General features: G+C 44.8%; 1 protein-coding gene across 19 annotated transcripts in view; it reads left to right on the forward strand.

The window, feature by feature from the left end:
- The first annotated feature begins 12,179 nt into the window (after window positions 1-12,179).
- Window positions 12,180-15,197, forward strand: part of STAG2 (STAG2 cohesin complex component) — a 141,670-nt gene continuing 138,652 nt past the window's right edge. For 4 of the 19 annotated variants that reach the window (XM_055376874.2, XM_055376881.2, XM_055376876.2 and 1 more), the window contains exon 1: window positions 12,941-13,065. The gene's annotated coding sequence lies outside the window, so the exon portion shown is untranslated. Of the gene's footprint in view, window positions 12,575-12,940; window positions 13,066-13,221; window positions 13,737-15,197 lie in introns of those variants that run through there. The other 15 variants (XM_019019373.4, XM_055376879.2, XM_055376875.2 and 12 more) reach the window with 10 other exon arrangements.

Below are 15,197 nucleotides of genomic sequence, written 5' to 3' on the forward strand. Positions count from 1 at the left end.
TTAATGCTTTTTAAAATTTTATTTTAAAAATAATTTTAATAGAGATGGGAGGTCTCACCATGTTGCCCAGGCTGATCTTAAACTCCTGGGCTCAGACGATCCTCCTGCCTCGGCCTCTCAAAGTGCTAGGATTACAGGCGTGAGCCACTGTGCCTAGTTCATCATTTGAGCTCTTACCATCCTTTTCTGACTCCTGACTCCAGAATCCTTTTCTGACTCTTGCCCACATTCTCCTTTGTGTGCACATTCTACTTTTGTCAATCTTCTATAATAGCACCTACAACACTTGATTGAATTTCTTTGATCCCGACTATCTTTTCTTAATAGGTTGCAAGCTCTTTAAGGTCAAGAGTTGTGAATTACAGTCCTCCCTCTGTATCCATGGGTTCCTCATTCTTGGATTCAGCCAACTGTCGATCAAAAATATTTGAAAAAGTCCGGGCGTGGTTGCTCACGCCTGTAATCCTAGCACTTTGGGAGGCCGAGGCAGGCAGATCACTTGAGGTCAGGAGTTCAAAACCAACCTGGCCAACATGGTGAAACCCTGTCTCTACTAAAAATACAAAAAAGTTAGCCAGGCGTGCTGTTGGACGCCTGTAATCCCAGCTACTCGGGAGGCTAAGGTAGGAGAATCGCTTGAACCCAGGAGGTGGAGGCGTGAGTGGAGATCATGCCACTGCACTCCAGCCTGCGCGACAGAGCGAGACTCCGTCTCAAAAAAAACAAAAAGCAAAAAACAAACAAAAAAAAATTGAAAAGAAAAACAACAGTAAAAAAAAATACAACTATAGAAAATAATACAAATAGGCCGGGCATAGTGGCTCATACCTGTAATCCCAGCACTTTGGGAGGACGAGGCAGGTGGATCACGAGGTCAAGAGATCAAGACTGTCCTGGCCAACCTGGTGAAAACCCCGTCTCTACTATAAATACAAAAATTAGCTGGGCATGGCGGTGCATGCCTGTAGTCCCAGCTACTCAGGGGGCTGAGACAGAAGAATCGCTTGAACCTGGGAGGCGGAGATTGCAGTGAGCCGAGATTGCGCCACTGCACTCCAGCCTGGGCGACAGAGCGACACACTGTCTCAAAAACAAAAGCAAAAGCAAAAACAAAAAAACAACAACAAAAAAGAAAATAATACAAATTAAAAAACCAATACAGTAGAACAATTGTATTGTGTGTATATATATATATGTAGTATTTACATTGTATTAGGTATTATAAGTAATATAGAGATGATTTAAAATATGTGGGAGAATGTGTGTAGGTTATATGCAAATACTGTGCCATTTTATATTAGGGACTTGAACATTTTGATATTCTGGGGGGATCCTGGAACCAACCTCCCTTGGATATGGAAGGATGACTATATTCATTTTTCTATGACCAACCCATAGAATACTGTGTGGCTGGCTGGCAGAAGGCACTCAGTAAATACTGTTGAATGAAGAACAATTTTAATCAGAATTATCTGGATAGCCACTGTTCAATGTGGTAGCCACTAGTCACATGTGGCCATTTACATTTAAATTTGAATGAGTTAAAATTAAAAGAAATAAAAAATTCAGTTCCTCAGTTGCACTAGCCACATTTCAAGTGCTCAGTAGCTACATGTGACTACCATGCTAGATTAACACAGGTTATAGAAATTGCCATCCTTGCAAAAAGTTCTAAAAGTGCTGATTTAGATAATTATTTCTTCTCCTATTTCAATATAATAAACATGTATTACCAGCCTGGGCAACAGAGAAAGATCCCCATCTCCACAAAAAATTTAAAAACAAAATTAGCTGGGCACGGTGGTGTGCGCCTGTAATTCCAGCTACTTGGGAGGCTGAACTGGGAGGATCACTTGAGCCCAGGAGTTCCAAGTTGCAGTGAGCCATGATTGCACCACTACACTCCAGCCTGGGTGACAGAGCAAGACCCTGTCTCATAAAAAAGAGTTACTGATTTTCTATATGTCAACATTTGTGCTAGGCACAGTGGTTATAGCAAACGTGAACAAAACATTATTACTACTATGATTATTATTTGCAAGGCAGCCAAAATCTGGTAGGGAGAAGACTTCCAAACTCAAAGAGATAATTTCCCAAGGGGACAGCAGGGGAGGCTTTATGGAGACATTTTCATTTAAACCGGGCACTCAAGGATGAAGAGAATTTGAATGGAGGAAATATACAGAGGCGGGAAAGTTCATGGAAAACAGCAAGAATTTTATTTTATTTTTTGAGATAGGGTCTTGCTCTGTCACCTAGGCTGGAGTGCAGTGGCACGATCACAGCTTATTGCAGCCTTGACTTCCCGGGCTCAAACGATCTTCCCACCTCAGCCTCCCAGTAGCTGGGACCATAGGTGCCCATCACCATGCCCAGCTAATTTTTTAATTTTTTAATTTTTTTTTTGAGACAGAATCTCGCTGTTACCCAGGATGGAGTGCAGTGGCGCGATCTCGGATCACTGCAACCTCTGCCTCCCAGGTTCAAGCTATTCTCCTGTCTCAGCCTCCTGAGTAGCTGGGACTACAGGCGCACGCCACCACGCCCAGCTAATTTTTTTTCTTTTTGTTTTTTTGAGACGGAGTCTTGTTCTGTTGTCCAGACTGGAGTGCAGTGGTGTAATCTCTCCTCACTGCAACCTCCGCCTCCCGGGTTCAAGCAATTCTCTGCCTCAGCCTCCTGAGTAGCTGGGATTACAGGCACCTGCCATGACGCCCGGCTAATTTTTGTATTTTTAGTAGAGATGGGGTTTCACCATGAGGCCAGGCTGGTCTTGAACTCCTGACCTTGTGATTCACCCACCTTGGCCTCCCAAAGTCCTGGGATTACAGGCCTGAGCCACCGCGCTCAGCCTAATTTTTGTATTTTTAGTAGGGATGGGGTTTCACCATATTGGTCAGGCGCCCAGCTAATTTTTGTGACGCAGTTTCACCATGTTGGCCAGGCTGGTCTCGAACTCCTGACCTCAAGTGATCTGTCTGCCTGGGCCTCCCAAAGTGCTGGGATTATGGATGTGAGCCACTGTTCCTGGCCTAATTTTTAATTTTTTTTTGGAGATGGAGTCTCGCTCTGTTGCCCAGGCTGGAGTGCAGTGCACTGCACCTCCGCCTCCTGGGTTCAAGCAATTCTCCTGTCTCAGCCTCCCAAGTAGCTGGGACTACAGGCACCCGCCACCACGCCCAGCTAATTTTTGTATTTTTAATAGAGATGGGGTTTCACCATGAGGCCAGGCTGGTCTTCAACTCCTGACCTTGTGATCCACCTGCCTCGGCCTCCCAAAGTGCTGGGATTACAGGCATGAGCCACCATGGCTGACCTAATTTTTGTATTTTTAGTGGAGACGGGGTTTCACCATGTTGGCCAGGCTAGTCTTGAGCAATCCTCCTGCCTCAGCCTCCTAAAGTGCTGGGATTACAGGCGTGAGTCACGGTGTCCAGCCTGCAAGTAATTTAGTTTGCTTTGAATGCATGGCATAATGAACAGGGAGTAGCTGTTTGTTCATTCATTCCTTCAATCATTCAACAAATATTTTTTGAGCACCTATCCTATTTCAGGCTCTATACTAAGGGCTAAGGATGCAACAATGAACGTTACCTCAGCAGAGTTCACTGTCATGAGATTTGGATACGACCGTGGAATGCACTGAAAACTACCCTAAAGAGTTTGTACTTGGTTCTTCAGATCCTCACTGCGCAAACTGTGGACTTTAGACCAGCAACCTGGGAGTGTACCGGAAGTTTGTTAGAAATGCAAAATCTCAGCCAGGCAAGCGTGGTGGCTCGCGCCAGTAATCCCAGCACTTTGGGAGGGCAAGGCAGGTGGATTGCTTGAGCCCAGGAGTTTGAGACTAGCCTGGGCAACATGGCGGAAATCCCGTCTCTTAAAAAAATGCAAAAAAATATTAGCTGAGTATGGTGGCAGGCGCCTGTAGTCCCAACTACTTGGGAGGCTGAGATGGGAGGATGGCTTGAGCCCAGAAGGCAGACGTTGCAGTAAGCCAAGATTGTGCCATTGCACTCCAGCCTGGGCAACATAGTGAGACCCTGTTTCTACAAAAACAAAACAAAAAAACAAATCCAAAGTCTTAGGTTCTGCCCTAGCCACAAACTTACAGAATCAGAATTTGCATTTCAGCAAGATCCTTAGGTGATTCTTATGCACATTAGTGTTAGAGGAGCATTGTTGTAGGCCAACTAAGACAATAAGAGAGTATATACATTGGTCACTAAGTTAAAAAAAAAAAGAAAAAAGAGCATGTAAATGAATGAGCCAGAGTAAGCAAGAAAGTAAGAGAGCTAGTAAGCATGCACAAAAATAAGGAAGTAATCTAATCAGGATTGGATTGGATGTGAAAGAAACCGGACATGGGACTATTACTGTAGTTAGATGAGAAGTGGAAGGGGTTAGATGTGAGAGATAGAACCTTTTGTAAAAAGATAGAGCGGGCCGGGCGCGGTGGCTCACGCCTGTAATCCCAGCACTTTGGGAGGCCGAGGTGGGTGGATCACAAGGTCAGGAGTTCAAGACCAGCCTGACCAAGATGGTGAAACCCCGTCTCTACTAAAAATACAAAAAAATTAGCCGGGCGTGGTGGTGGGCGCCTGTAATCCCAGCCACTCGGGAGGCTGAGGCAGAGAACTGCTTGAATCCGGGAGGTGGAGGTTGCAGTGAGCTGAGATCGCGCCACTGCACTCCAGCCTGGGCGACAGAGGGAGACTCATCTCAAAAAAAAAAAAAAAAGATAGAGCTTTGGCTGGCTAACATGGTGAAACCCTGTCTCTACTAAAAATACAAAAAAAAAAAAAAAATTAAAAAAAATAAATTAGCCAGGTGTGGTGGCAGGCGCCTGTAGTCCCAGCTACTCGGGAGGCTGACGCAGGAGAATGGCATGAATCCGGGAGGCGGAGCCTGCAATGAGTCGAGATCACGCCACTGCACTCCAGCCTGGGCGACAAAGTGAGACTCCGTTTCAAAAAAAAAACAAAAACAACAATAAAAAAAGATAGAGCTTTGGTTCCATTAACTCATACTGGGAACATTGCATATCATTCAAAGTAAAAAAAAAAAAATCAGCAAATCTAGTAACAGGGTATTTAAGATGTCTTAAAAGGTGCCAGTTATTTGTTTTAGACAAGGCTTATTGGTATGTCTATTTCCTGTTAACGCCACAGGTCCAAGGTCTATTTCTAAGTATTGCAGCATCAAGCCCTTAATCATGTAAGTTCACACAGGGGCAATGATAAGGATCTTGGAAATTAAGTCATTATATCCAAGTTTACAAAAAGCTGATTTGTAAACCAGAAATTCAATTTATTAATTTGCAATAGAGTAATTATCTTTCCACTAACCAGAGAATTTTTTCAGTTATTACCAGTGTCATTTTTTTTCTTTTTCTTTTTTTTTTTTTGAGATAGGGTCTCACTCTGTCTTCCAGGCCGGAGTGCAGTACTGCGATCTCGGCTCACTGCAGCCTTGACTTCAAGCAATCCTCCACCTCCAGGGCTCAAACCATCCTCCCACCTCAGCCTCCAGAACAGCTGGGACTACAGGAGCATGCTACCACGCCTGGCTAGTCTCAAACTCCTGGACTCAAATGATCCTCTCACCTCAGCCTCCCAAAGTGTTGGAATTACAGGCATGAGCCACCATGCCCAGCCCCAGTGTTAAATTTTTTATTACAACTTTTTATTTCGAAATAGTTTAGGACTATTTTATTTTGAAATAGTTTAGTTTGCTACAAGAAGTAGCAAAAATAGTAGACAGAATTCCCACGTACCCTTCACAAAGCTTTGCCCCAATAGCACCTTGTCAAATCCAGGAAATTGACAATCGATACAACACTATCAACTCAAGTGCAGACCTTATTTGGATTTCACCAGGTTTTTTCATGTACTTATGTGTGTGTATTTGTAGTTCTCTACAATTTTATCACCTGTAGATTTGAGTAACCATCACCAAAATCAGGATGCACAATTGTTCCATCACCACAAAAAACTCTCTCGTGTTACCCCTTAATACTCAGTCTTTTCCCAACCCTAATCCTTGCCAACCACTGATCTGTCCTCCATAACTATAATTTTTCATTTTGATAATATCATATAATGGAATCATTGTAACTCTGATTTTTTTCCCACTAAGCATAATGCCCTTCAGATCCATGTAAGTTTTTTGTATGTATCAAGTTTATTTTTATTTTTATTTTTTTTGAGACAGAGTTTCGCTCTTGTCGTCCAGGCTGGAGTGAAGTGGCACAATCTCGGCTCACTGCAACCTCCGCTTCTTGGGTTTAAGCAATTCTCCCATCTCAGCCTCCCGAGTAACTGGGACTACAGGTGCCTGCCACCATGCCTGGCTAATTTTTGTATTTTTAATAGAGATGGGGTTTCACTATGTTGGCCAGGGTGGTCTTGAACTCCTGACCTAGGGTGATCCAACTGCCGTGGCCTCCCAAAGTGCGAGGATTACAGGCATGAGCCACCGTGCCTGGCCAATAGTTTCTTTTTATTGCTGAATAGTATTCCATTCCATGATGGAACCAGTTTGCTTAACCATTCACCAGGTGATAGATATTTTGGTTGTTTTCTGTTTTTGGCTATCACAAATAAAAGCTGCTATAAGTACTTGTGTGCAGGTTTTTGTGTAAACATAAATTTTAATTTCTTTGGGATAAATGCTCAGGAATGAGATTGCTGGGTCAGATGGTAAGTATGTATTTAACTTTGTAGGAAAGTGCCAAACTGTTTTCTGGGGCAACCAGTGTAAGATCTTAAAACTTCCATAAGTAATACATGCTCACTGTAAAAAAAAAAAAAAAAAAAAAAAAAAAAAAAAGAATAAAATAAGGTGGAAATATATAAAACGAAAAGTAAAATGACAAGTCATGGAACTGTACTGCCTCTTTCCTGAGTAGTAACTGTTGTTAGGTTTCCTGTATATTCAACAATGTTTTGGCTGGGCGTGGTGGCCCATGACTGTAATCCCAGAACTTTGGGAGGCTAAGGCAGGAGAATTTCTTGAGATCAGGAGTTTGTAACCAGCCTGGGTAACATAGTGAGATGCCGTCTCTATCAAAAAAAAGTTTTATGCATATGCAAGCAAATACATGTGTATATAAATATATATATATATTCCAAAATGTGATCACAGTATACAGGTAATTGCAACTTGATTTTTTCTCATATCTTAGACATATATTTTTTTTTTTTTTGAGACAGAGTCTCGCTCTGTCGCCCAGGCTGGAGTGCAGTGGCATGATCTCGGCTGACTGCAAGCTCTGCCTCCCGGGTTCACTCACGCCATTCTCCTGCCTCAGCCTCCCGAGTAGCCGGGACTACAGGCGCCCGCCACCACGCCCGGCTAATTTTTTTGTATTTTTAGTAGAGACAGGGTTTCACCGTGTTAGCCAGGCTGGTCTCGATCTCCTGACCTCGTGATCCACCCGCCTCGGCCTCCGAAAGTGCTGGGATTACAGGCGTGAGCCACCGCGCCCGGCCCATATTTGTAATATTAATAGATAAATATATACTTGTTTTAATGGTGGGCATAGGACTATTGTATGCCCACCATTATCCAATGTATCTACTGTATGGATGTATTACAATTTCTTTACTCAGTCCCCTGATGATGACCATTTCTATTGTTGTCAGTTTCTATTACAAAGCTATAATGAAGATCTTTCTATATATATTTCTTTATAATTTGTATGAGCATATCTGTATGGTAGACTCCTAGAAACGGAATTGCTAGATCGATTTTACATTTAACTGCTCTGAGATACTTTCAACTTTTTCTCCAGTTTTTAAAATTTTTGTAGAGATGGGGTTTTGCTATGTTGCCCAGGCTGGTCTCAAACTCCTGGGCTCAAGTGATTCTCCTGCCTTGGCCTTCCAGTGTTAGAATTGCAGATGTGAGCCACTGCATCTGACCTTTTAAAAATTTTTATTTTTCAGTTTTTTTTTTAAATTTACTCTCCCCTCAATGATATATGAGAGTTCTCAGTTCTTTACCAACACTAAGTATTATCAACATTTTAAATCTCTGGCAATCTGGTAGGAGAGTTTGTATTTAATTTGCATTTATTTTATTTGATTATTTTTTTGAGACAGAGTCTCGCTCTTTCGCCCGGCTGGAGTGCAGTGACACGATTTAAGCTCAGTGCAACCTCTGCTTCCTGGGTTCAAGAGATTCTCGTGCCTCAGCCTCCTGAGTAGCTGGGGCTACAGGTGAGCTACCATGCTCAGCTAATTTTTGTATTTTTAGTAGAGACGGGGTTTCACCATATTGGCCAGGATGGTCTCGAGTGATCTGCCCGCCTCGGCCTCCCAAAGTGCTGGGACTACAGGCGTGAGCCACTGCGCCCGGCCTTAACTTGCATTTCTTAGTGGCAAATGAAGTTGAGCACTATTTTATGTATGTATTAGCCATCTGTATTTCTTATTTCTTTTTTTTCTTTTTTTTTTTTTTTGAGACGGATTCTCGCTCTGTCGCCCAGGCTGGAGTGCAGTGACACTATCTTGGCTTACTGCAACCTCCGCCTTCCGGGTTCAAGCGATTCTTCTGCCTCAGCCTCCTAAGTAGGTGGGACTACAGGTGTGTGCCACCATGACCATCTAATTTTTTGTATTTTTAGTAGAGACGGAGTTTCCTTGTGTTAGCCAGGATGGTCTCGATCTCCTGACCTTGTGATCCGCCTGCCTCGGCCTCCCAAAGTACTGGGATTACAGGCGTGAGCCACCGCACCCGGCCTAGCCATCTGTATTTCTTCTCCCACAAGTAGACTATATTCTTTGTCCACTTTACTGGAGTTTTAAATTTTACCATATTGATTTTGACAGTTCTCCGTATCTTGAAGAAATTAGCTTTTTTCATCCATATAGCAAACATTTTCTCACAGTTTCTAGTTTATCTTTTGACTTTGTTTCTGGTGTCTTGGTATACATAATTTTTTAATTTCTGTGGACTTAAATTTATTTATCTACTTTTAGGTTTCTGGGTTTTATGTTTAGAATGGTGTTTAAAAATATAAAAATGGGCTGGCGCGGTGGCTCACGCCTATAATCCAGCCCTTTGGGAGGCCAGGCGGGTGGATCACGTGTGGTCGGGAGTTGAAGACCAGCCTGACCAACATGGAGAAACTCCATCTCTACTAAAAATACAAAAATTAGCTGGGCGTGGTGGCGTGTGCCTGTGATCCCAGCTTACTCAGGAGGCTGAGGCAGAAGAATTGCTTGAACCCTGGAGGTGGAGGTTGCAGTGAGCTGAGATCGCACCACTGCACTCCAGCTTGGGCGACAGAGCGAGAGTTTGTCTCAAAAAAAAAAAAAGAAAAGAAAAGAAAAGAAAATATAAAATATATATATATGCTGTCCAGAGGAGAAGACTATCTGGAAAACCTAATTTATAATCAGAAGTCTGTTCCATTTGCATGGAGTTAAAGCAAAGAGATCTGTGGGATGTTTTAGTCCGTCTATGGTAAACCTGGAGGATTATCTTTGTTATACTGTGGCATATGAATTTCTTGTGACCAGAACATTTCTGCATCAAATAGTGTCTTGCCTTTTATATAGTATCAGAGGTTTGTAAGTTTTAACTATTCAACTCTCCTTTTTCACTATTTCTTATTAGGCACCCGAAGCTTCTGCCTTTACAATATTATCTCATAAAGGACATGTTACAAACAAGATTAAAATTATTTTCCATCAGTTATTTCATTTTTCATTATTTCATATTTCGTTTGATGGCATTTTCTCCCTTTGTCCTCACATTCAAAGGGTGAATTGTTTAGATTTTTCAGTACCCCATGAAATAAACTCCACTTCTTATGATAGGACTGGGGCACCTAGCATTCTGTACATATTGAAGTCTTGATAAGTATTTTTTTGAAAGAGCTCTAACAAAAAAAATGGTTACTGTAAAATATTCTTAAATATTAGTAAAAATTTGCTACAACATTTATTTCCGATGTTATACCAGTTTGTTATTAATCTTCAGTGGCATTTTTCACAAAATCAGAGCTAATTTGCTAAACAGAAGAACTTTTCATTTTGTTCTAAGCATAAAATTGTTTAAAATCTCAGTTCCTACATAATTAACTGAGAATACAAATTTATAAAATAGATAAAAAACTATTTGTACCATGTACCATAAATGTGATGTTTGGAGCAGAAAATCAGTAGTTTTCAGCTAATACTAAGACAGGAAATCATTTAATATCAATTGAGATTAAATTGGCACAATTGAACTAAATTAATGTAAAAATGACTTGGTACACGGCCCAATTTTTCTATTACTTCAAGTGGAATTTTGCATTAACTTATATAACTCTGTAAATTTTCCACTACTCTCTATTTAATGTTCTAGCTGCATCATTCTGTAACTTGAATCTATTAAAAACTGTATAGCATTCTACCAAAGATGGTCTATAAAAGAAATGGAAATTTATTTTGAATAGTATTCCACTCTCCAGAGCTTTAGAGGTAAGTAAAAATGTCTCAGATTTTACTTCTTGTTATTGATATTTAGATGTTTCTGTTTAACTTTTATTGTCCAGTTGATTAAATATACTATAACTCTTTGTAAAGTTGCAGAAAAAACAATAAGCACAGAGGATGGGAGAGAAACTAACAAGAGATATGGAAGGAATATAATTTAAGGACGGAAAATAATCGTTATATTACATTAGGAATGTTTCAGAAGTGATATCGGGGTGAAAGCTTCATGATTTACACGGGGCTCACCCTATTTCTCAGTTGGAAAATTTGTTTTGTTATTAATACGTTTTATTTCTTTTCTTCTAACTGCAATGTAATATTTAAGAAATATTTTAACCAAAATTTCAAAAATGGAACAGAAACGAAGACTTCTTAAGCAAACACTATTTTATGAATCTACGAACTTCTATAACAGCAATGGAGACACTGCAATAGGTCACTTCTTCCTGTCCAAGGAAAAAGCGGCGCTTTGGAGGGGATAGGCCCTCCTCGAGTTTTTCTCCCCTGAGTAAAAGAGCTCTTGGCGGTCAAAGGTCCAATACACTGGATTCGAAACAAACAAAAAAAAAGGGTGACAAAGATTTTAGTTAACAGGGGTCGGAGGAGCAGAAAGGGTCTTTTCGCACTTCAAACATCTTGGGGGAGGGTTGGGAAGGCAGGATGCGAAGTAACCTAAATTCCCAACCATTTCGCGTGGTTGCACCCGCCCAGGAAGGCAGTGGATGCGCGGGGGAGGCGGGGTAGGTCCCCCTCCACTCCTTTTGCCCAAATTTCGATTTCCCTCCACTTCGCTCGGTCCTATCTCTTCCCCCGCCCCGAGAGTGGCGAACAAATTGGTCGAGCGCCCGGCCTAGCCTAGTAGTCCAGTTCTTTAGGACTCCTAGAACCTGGAGATATAGACCACGTTTTCTCGGAGACGGGACCAGTGGGCTGTAAAGCAAAACAATTTTTCTTTCTTTTCCAGGGCTAGGTCTTCCTGGTAGAGAATCAGCTCGCTCTCTCTCCACACCCGAAGCAAAAAGCAAAACAAAACCAACCCTTATTCCGCCCCCGATCTAGCCCAAGTAGCTCCATTAAACCATTTAGGATCAGGTGCCAGAGTTAAGCGACTTGGGTTCTTTTGGTGGGAAGGGGTAGGGACAAGGGGGCATCGAAGGTACGGGAACTAGGGCCACAGGCCCCTCACAGGGGTGTGTCAGAAGAGGGGACTTCGAAGGGTGATGCCCGACTGGGCTGCCACCTTAGTGCCTCGCGAGGGGCGGAGGGGCCCGGGGAACGAGTCCCGGAGCGAACCCAGCCAGCCTCTGGATTCCCACGGCCCGGGGCTCCGCCGGACATTCCTACCGCCCTCCCCTCGACACCCCTCTAAAGACAGAAGAACCGCGGCTCGATCGGGTCCGCGGCGGAAGCGCGGCCAAACGAATGAGTAAGTCAGGCGCGGGCACGGCACCTTGTTTACCCCACTCGGCGGCGCGCCCCTGCGGGCGCCTGGTTTGCGGGCGGCGTCGGAGACGCTGAACCCGGGAGTCAGTCGGCCACGATTGGTCGGTGACTGGGAGGAGGACGCTGGGTGGGAGGGCTGGGAGCCAGGCGTTGCAGTGGCAACTCTCTGCCGCTAGATGCCGCTCCCTCCCAACGGGAGCCGGGCGCGGGTTCGTGGCCGACAGATGGCGCCTGCGCGTTCCATTCGCCTCCAAGTCGCCGAAGAGCGAACACCCCAAACAATCCCGAAGCGCCACCAAAAAAAAAAAAAAAAAAAAAAAAAAAAAAAAAAAAAAAAAAAAAGAAAAAAAACCCCGCCGGATCCGACCGCCACTTTCAAAACCCCCCACCGCTCTAGAACCGCGGGAGCTTCCGTCCCTGAGTAGAATTCGAGGGTGTAAAGAAGAGGAAGGGGAAAAATATCTTGTACCAGCCCAGGGGTGAAGAAGCCCCCGGCCTGAGAAAGAAGGAGGAGTGGGGGAGGCGAACAGTCTCGTTGCTGCCTCTGTGTACGCTGAGGGGGGAGGTAAGTTATAAAATGGCGGAGGCGAAGCTTCTAGAAGTTTGGAGGGGCACCCGGAGGGCGCTTGGCCCACCGTGAGGTGTGTATGGTTGAAACAGGGCGAGAGAGAGGAGTTGGGAGGGAAAGAGGTTGGGCACTCTGTTGCCACTGAATTTCCCCTCTGCTTTCTTCGCCCCCATGGGGGGCAGCCATGGAACGGGGGGCAGAGTCCAGGCGGGAGGATCTTTCTCGCCCCCGCGGCGCCCCCCGCCCTCCTTTCTCCCTTCTCCCCCCAAGTCGCTACCCCAACACTTCCAAGGAACTTCCAGCCCCCCTTCCTCCCTACCTCCTACTCCTAGAGTGGCTTTCTACCGCAGGGCTCTTCTTTTCGACTACCCTCGCTGAAGATTTTCTCTTCCTTCCCTCGCCCAACTCTCCCTCGGGGCCTCTACGGAGCCCCCCCCCCCATGGGTGGCCCAAAATGGAGAACGCGGAGCAGCGCAAGATGGAGGCTCCGCTTCTCTGTATAGCAGTAGATTTAGGTTCCTTTTCTCCGGCAGGCTCCTAAGCCTAGGAGAGCCCGAACTGGAGGTGGGGTGGGGTGCGAGCCGTAGTCGGGGGAGGAAAGCCGGGAGGCTGTGGTTGGGGTGGGGGAGAGCGCGGTGTCGCGGTGAGGGGAAGGCAGAGAGCAAAATGGTGGTGCTGGGAACCTAGGGGGGAGGGGAGAAAGGAGGCTCAGTTGTGTATATTTGGGCCTCGGACCGAGGGAGGCGAGGGAAAATCTACTCTGATCACACCCCTCCCTCGTGCCCCCTCCCTTCTCCCTTCCCCTCCTTCCTTCCCTCCCTCCCCCCTCCCTCCCTCTCTTCCTCCCTTCCTAGAGAGGGAACAACATTCATGTGACGGGCCCCTCTGCTTCTCCCCCGCCCCATCATCTCCAGCGCGTGGTGGGGGAACTGCTGGGGAAGGCGATTGGCATCGATCTCTCCATCCCTTCCGAGGCCCGACTTCGGTCAGTTTTCTTCGGGCAACAATTTTCTAAATTGGCTGGGGTCTGGCGGTGTTGGCCCCCGCGCGCAGACCTTGCCCCGAAGGGGGCCCTGCCTGCCTGGCATGGGCGGAGGGGGGAAGGGCGGGAGTGGAAGGCTGTTTGTTGGGGGGTTTTGGCGCCACTTTTGTTTTAGTTTTAGTGCTGCTTTTCATTCCCACCCCCACCCGCACTGTCTTTCTCAAGGCACGAACTGAGCTGATCCTTGCCCCAGGTAGGCAGCCTGTGCGTTTTCACTCCACACTTTTATTCTTGCTCGGGGTCGACTTTCTTTTTTCTTCTACCCTGGATCCGGAGATCTGCGGACGGCGATTTTGGGACGAAAAGGGTCGGATGGGCCGTGGGAGAGAGAAGGTGTGGGAAACAGCATCAAGTAGTTCCGCAAAACTTTGAGCCCCGTTCCCATTTTCTTTTGGCCTAGAATTGTGAACGTATTGTTGATTTCGGCCTTTTTTTCCCCCCGTCGCGAGAATGTCTTGTTTTGCCTTTAGTTTTTTTATAAACCGCTGTACTTTCGACATTTAGTTTCCGCTCCCCCTTGGTGCATATGTCATTTTATTTTTAATCCTTAACTGTAATGGGTTATCGTGTGATTTTCGTGCTTCAGTGCTCGGCTTTAATTTTTAATATTGTATTAGTAGTTTCATCCGGTTTGTGAGACTTTCTCTTCCGTGGCCTAGAATGTTTTTTATGTTGTTGCCTACCACCCCTCTTCCCTCTCCCTCCTTCTTTCTCTTGGATGTAGTTTTTAAATTGAGGGCCATGGTGTTGGATTAAATGGTAATTTACAGTTTACATGATATATCTATTGGAAACTTTTGATGTGTAAGGTTAGATTTAAAGTAAACGAGGCGCTTGTGTTGGTTTGCAATGGTTCCTTAAAATGCGCGGGCCACCCCCTTCTCCCACCGTAAAGCCCCATCTTCCCTTCACACTGGAGTGTAAATTCCATACCCCTTTTCTCCCACGGACCGCCGTATTTCACAGCAGCCACACCCTGTATTTGTCTCTGTGGATTGGACTCATTATCAGCTTAATTTAGTGACTCTTAAACCACCATGATGGGACTTGCTTAAGCACGAAGCTTCTTTTCCTGTTTAGTCCTAGTGGTTAGTGTCGAAAGAGGAATAATCGAGGTTTCTTGATGAAACCTAGTGCGGTCCAACCTCTGCCTTTTTTCTGTTGTCTTTTTTCCTACTCCGGGCTGTTGGCGGTGTCAGCACCGCTGCTGGGGGCGGGGGTGGAGGGGAGAAAGAGTCGGGTTACCGAAGTGCGTCATTCCTGGCTCTAGCAGGGCCTGCTCGGGAGCTGCTGGTGTTTGTTACTGTCCTCGCAGCACTTTTCTGCCAACCTTCTCTCTCTGCGTATTGGTTAGGAGCAAAAGCAGGAGGCGGTCTCCTAATTCTGTCTGTAGCCTAGCGCGTTGCGTTTAAGGGTATATCTGAACTTATTTTGTTAAAAAAAAAAGGCTCTGGGAAGTGGATGCATTTGTTTAATGACATATAATTCAGGTAGTTTAGGCTTGCTCTCATATACTTTCCGATGAACAGTGGGGTTAATTTTCAACATTTTCAACCACTTAACGTTAAAATGCCTGGTTTTCTTTCTACATTGATATCAATCTATAATTAGGGATCAGAAGGACCAGTTTAAGGTATATAAGTGTTCAGCAGTT

Source organism: Gorilla gorilla, chromosome X (genome assembly GCF_029281585.2).
Source record: "Gorilla gorilla gorilla isolate KB3781 chromosome X, NHGRI_mGorGor1-v2.1_pri, whole genome shotgun sequence".
In the NCBI taxonomy this organism is placed as follows: domain Eukaryota; kingdom Metazoa; phylum Chordata; class Mammalia; order Primates; family Hominidae; genus Gorilla; species Gorilla gorilla.